Raw genomic sequence first — 6,112 nt, 5'->3', positions numbered from 1 at the left:
CTCTCAGCTGTTCTCTTGCTTGCTCTCCTGTACTTCTTTGTCTAGTGAAATTTACAGCCTAGTGGATGAGTTATTTGTAACCCTAAAATGATTCACAGTATACAGTATATTCAGAGTCAAAAATCAACACAGGATAACATAGAGGAATATATTTCCCTTCCAGATGTTTAGAGTTGGCAGATACTTTGTGTGGCAATTTTAATAACTGGTACTAAGCAAAACACTGAACAAGCGAGTTAAATCCTTGTCCACTTAGAGATTGTAGTCTAAGAGGCATTATGGAAATCAGTTGTATAAAGGCAATTTTGAGAGGTGAATAAATATTGAATTCGTAAATGAGTTGTCCGTGTAAGGGGAAAAGTGTTTGATAGCTCAATAAATTGAGTGTTAGGAGAATTGATTTCCTAAAGATTCAGTGGTATAGGCTCTTAGGAACATATACATTGTTAATTCATAATGCTCTTTCCCTGAGCATATGGGAATATTTGAAACTGTTTAGGAAATAATTCTGAGCTTTGGGGAGGGAAAGGTCATCTCATTCCCCAAGCCTGGTTGAATGGAGTGACTCCTCAAGGAAGTGGTCAGCCATTGCTTATCAGGGAAGGAGAGGGAAAGCAGAAACAAAGGAGGAGCAGTCAAGAAACAATAGTGCAGCTGTGGGGCAGGGTCCTGGTTCCTCCTTAAGGAATATAACAATATCTTTGAGTTCTGTAGGAACTATGGCCCCCACTTGGGTGGAGAATGGTCACTTAAGGCTGAGCACAAGATTCCTTGAACACGGCTCTGTTACCTCACCATAGACCAATCAGAAGAAAGTGCACACCGGAAGTCAGATCCCTCTTCCCCAAATGATTCTCCCTTTTAAAACTTTCATAGTCAAGCAGAATCTTCAAAGTTGATTTTTGAATACCAGTCCATCTTCTCCCCAGATTGCTTCCTGAATAAAGCAACTTTTCCTTTCCAACCAACACTCTCATCTCTTGAGTATTGGCATTCCAGTGGCAAGCAGCAGAACCTGAGTTCGGTAACAACACCACCTTCCTCCTGGGAGAAGAAGCTGGAGATTGAGTTAATAATTGATCATGCCTATATAATGAAGCCTTCATGAATATCCCTGAACTGTGGGCTTTGGAAAGCTGCCAGATTGGTGAACAAACTCATGTGGTGGGAGGGTGGTGCAACCCAAATCCATGGGGACAGAACCTCCTACACTTGGAACCCTTCTGGACTTTCATGATGTCTCTTCATCTAGCTGTTCATCCATATCCTTTATTATATGATAAAGCAGTAAACACATTTCCCTGAGTTCTGTGAGCTGTTCTAGCTAAGTATCAAACCTGAGGTGGTGATTATAGGAATGCTGATTTATAGCCAGCCAGTCAGAAGAGTAGGTAGGTGACAACCTGGGACTTGCAATTGGTGTCTGAAGTGGGGGCAGCACCATGAGCCTGAGCCCGTAACTTGTGGGATCAGATGGATAGTGTCAGACTGAACTGAACTGTAGGACACCCAGTTGGTGTCTGCAGAATATCACAGCATTGCTTGGTGTAGGAAGACCCACACATCTGGCATCTTAAGTATTATGAGTGTGAGTAATGGAAGAAATAGTGTTTGTTTTCCTTTCAGTGGACACGGTTAAGTAATGGCATAGGTAAATAACATATCCAGAGTACAATGCGAAAGAATGAGGAGGCTCTGTGATGTACTGATGTGGAAAAATCTTTAAGATATAAGATTAAGAGAGAAGCAGATATATAGTTGCATGCCTGTGTATAGATTTGTTGCCTACCCTGGGGACTAAGGTGAGGGTAATTTAATTACCATTTTATAAATCATGAATTTTCCATCATGCATTATACTACTGATGTATACATTATAGACAAATAAAATATAATAAAAATAATATAAACATTAAAAAAAAAGTTGTCAGCCAAGATCTCCGAGAGTTATCAGTCCAAACAGGTGATTTGTCAACAAAGGTTTGTTTTTTGTTTTTGTTTTTTGCGGTACACGGGCCTCTCACTGTTGTGGCCTCTCCCGTTGTGGAGCACAGGCTCCCGACGCGCAGGCTCAGCGGCCATGGCTCACAGGCCCAGCCGCTCCGCGGCATGTGGGATCCTCCCGGACCAGGGCACGAACCCGCGTCCCCTGCATCGACAGGCGGATTCTCAACCACTGCGCCACCAGGGAAGCCCAGGTTTGGTTTTTTTTAAACTTCTTATGGTGAGTTTTGAACATACATAAAAGTAGAATAGTGTGATGAACCTCCATATTATTATCACCCAGCCCTCATTAAATCCTCCACCATGGCTACCCCAGTCTACTTTCACCTCTATTTACTTTTTCTTCTAGTTTAAATAATTCACATTATTCTATACCACTAAGTAAAAATTACATTGTGTTTCTAAAAGATAAGGATCCTGAGACTTCCCTGGTGGCACAGTGGTTGGGAATCCGCCTGCCAATGCAGGGGACACGGATTCGAGCCCTGGTCTGGGAAAGATCCCACATGCCACGAAGCAACTGAGCCCGTGTGCCACAACTACTGAGCCTGTGCTCTGGAGCCCGTGAGCCACAACTCCTGAGCCCATGTGCCACAACTACTGAAGCCCACAAGCCTAGAGCCTGTGCTCCACAACAAGAGAAGCCACCGCAATGAGAAGCCCACACACTGCAACAAAGAGTAGCCCCCGCTCGCTGCAACTAGAGAAAGCCTGTGCACAGCAACAAAGACCCAACACAGCCAAAAATAAATAAATATATTTAAAAAAAAAAAAAGATGAGGATCCTTTTTAAGATCAGTATTAAAAAATTAACAGTAATTAACATAGGTCTTTTAGATTGGGTGTCTAGAAGTGATTGATTAACAGTAACGCTCTGACATGAAAAAGGCTTAACACAATTTTATAACAATAAGCATAACATTAGGGAAAAGGAAAATTCTAGTGTTTTTCAGTAAAAGGAAGACTTTTTCCCCTGTGTTGCTGCCCTCAGAGAAAGACACAGAAACCACCAGCCTTTAGGGAAAGAGGTAGGGAAGATTTTGCCTTCCCATTTCACTTTCTCCCTCCAAAAGGAGGTAGTGTATCCAAGGATTTTTTCCTTGAAAACATGGAGAGTGTGGGAGTTTGGCAGTCTTACCTGAAACAGAGGGGTTAGGGCATTGCTTCAAAGGAAGGGAGTGCTGTTAACCAAAGATGGAGATAAATAACATTAGAACCATTGTTCTTATTAAATTGCCTTTAAAACTATAGATATTTCCAAATAATTAAATAGTGGAATTCAGGTCAATTTATTCCCAATTTTTAAAAAAATGATAGCCTTTATAAAGAAAACAGTAGTTTATAGTATTTTTTTCATTTAAATTATTTAAATTTGGAGCTCTACAATTATTTATTCCTAGACTTCCAAGAGTAATAGGCCATTTCATTTAAGTAACAAACTACAAACCCTCAAGACAAAGAAATGAAACTTGCAATGATCCAGAATAAAATGGGTATCATTTTTGTCATTAACTCATAAAAAATACAGTTGTATATGCAGGTTTCTCTGATCTGAAATAATGGTCCTTGATACTGTGAATTATCAGGTTCATGTTTTACAGTTCCATTTAGTAATATACAAAGTATATAGTTAATCTTTTGAGGTATTTAGAAATTACCCTTTACCCCTTTGTCTGAAAGGCTAAACTTCCCTTTAGAGCTTACTGTATTATTAGACTTATTTTGAACTGAAGTTTTTAATATGAACGTTATATTTTCCTTTCATGAGGATGATCCTCAATTTCAAAATAAAAGCAGAACATTTCTTACAAAAATATTGGAACAGTTTTTAGAAAAATATTTTAATTTGGGCTCTGATATTTTTAGTTATATGGATATATTGCTGGGAATAAAATATTCTTTCAAAGTGAGTAATTAAACATTTACCCTTATAATTAGAACCTACCAGAGGACTTTTTTTCCTTAACAGAAAGAATATTAACTTACTGTGGTAAAAATCAAAGAATCTGTAAGGTTTATTACAACTCCATTTGAGCTTTTATGTTCATTATACTTGCTCTAAAGTGGTTTTGTGCAGCTATAATTAACTATACATATTTATATAGTACTGATATGCTTTTTAAAATATTTATTTATTTGTTTATTTATTTATTTGGCTGCGCTGGGTCTTAGTTGCTGCATGCAAGATCTTTGTTGCAGCATGCAAGATCTTCGCTGCCTCATACAGGCTGTTAGCTGCAGTATGCGGGATCTAGTTCCCTGACCAGGGATCGAACCTTGGCCCCCTGCATTGGGAGCACAGAAGCTTAACCACTGGACCACCAGGGAAGTCCCTGAAATGCTTTTGATAACATCCATATCTTTTAACCTTTCTATAATAAAATGCAGAAGAAACTTTGAAGTTAGTTAATAAAATCATTCCTCCTCCATTTTCTATATACTGGTAGTTATCAGATTCTCAAATTTTAAAACGTTAGAATCTTATTTTAATTACAGTACAAGCAAAGTGCCCCTTGGTGGCAAGTTTTTGGAAAAATAATTCTATTGGCTCTCATTTTGCCTGTAATAAAAAGCCATGGGCAAGGGGTGGAGGGAGAGAAACATTGCTTGACTCTTGATTTTATTTCCTGTGGTTTTTACATTAAACACCCAATCAAGGATATAAAGGCCTTCTTACTAACGATTTCTACCTTTTAATGTTAAAAAATGTTTTTAGACCATTTTCATTGGTTAATAATCACTATTAGTTTCCAAGGTGCCTAAGTGAGCTAATGAATTTTTCCATTATATTTATGAAACAAGTAGACTTTTTATCTCTGTTTTATGGCTGAGAAAACGAATTTCCACAGACAGGTCAGCGGGAATTCCTGGCTGATAATTTGTGAAGGAAATCATTAGAGCCCTCATTCAGCCCACGTTCACTGAGTGAGTGCACATTTTTATAGTCTAAGTAACAGTCTTATGACAGCTTATGGATGTTCTTTGGGATACCATCATAATTTGGGTATCATAAGATTAGTTCTTTCTTTTTTAAAATTTTGCAGAATAGGGACTTCCCTGGTGGTCCAATGGGTAAGATTCTGCGCTCCCAATGCAGGGGGCCCAGGTTCGATCCCTGGTCAGGGAACTAGATCCCGCACGCATGCCACAACTAAAAAGAGTCTACGTGCCACAATTAAGAAGTCAGCATGCTGCAACTAAAGATCCTGCATGCCGCAACTAAACCCAGTGCAGCCAAAGTAAATAAATATATATTTTTAAATAAAACAAAAATTTATAGAATAAATGATTCGATACTTAGGAGATGCCTCCATACATGGGCTGTTTGTCCAACCTTAAGGAGGTCATTTTGGACACTCTTACGTGTCTTCAAAGTTTTGAGCAAGGATAAGAGGAGGTAGATGCTCTTCTTCTATAAGTGAACTGTTTTTGGTGGTCATAGGATTCTCTTATAAATGAATCTCCTAACTACCATGCCAAGAAAAAAGTATTGCATATTAATTACACCAAATACCCATTTTTTTTAACCTTGAAATAATACATTATCACTCACAGACATCAGTAGAACTTAACACTGGTTAATTATTTTAGTGTCATTTCCATATAATCTTTTAGTTAAGACTGTGTAGCCCATCTCCTATATTTTCACTGTTTATTCTTACCATTAAATGGAATATAAAAAAGCCCTTTGAAAAATGCAAAATTAATTTGGGTTGTAATTAACCACTTAGTAAATCTGGTTGTAAATCACAGTGCAAAGTCACATAGAATCTTTTGAGGATTTTTTTGTTTGGTTTTGGTTTTTATTGTTGCTATTTATGTTGATCAAGGCTCTTAAAAAGAAACAGATGGCCAGGATCCCAGGTTTTCAACTCAGTATTTACTGTTACCCAAGGAAAATAAACTGAAGGGATAATGCCACAAACACCAATGTATTTAGGTTTCCTAACAAGAATAGGTGAATTGGCCAGTGACAGGAATGTCAGGAGAGTGGGAAGACTGAACTGAGACAGAAAGTACCCCTAACAACATTCAAATTCAAGTTAAGAAAACGTTCTAAACACTGCCAGTCTCACACTGTGGACCCAATTTAGCTATGGGCCACCAGC

The sequence above is a fragment of the Mesoplodon densirostris genome, chromosome 1 (genome assembly GCF_025265405.1).
Source record: "Mesoplodon densirostris isolate mMesDen1 chromosome 1, mMesDen1 primary haplotype, whole genome shotgun sequence".
Classification (NCBI taxonomy): Eukaryota; Metazoa; Chordata; class Mammalia; order Artiodactyla; family Ziphiidae; genus Mesoplodon; species Mesoplodon densirostris.
The sequence above is the reverse complement of the archived record's forward strand: the minus strand, read 5'-3'. Positions refer to the sequence as shown.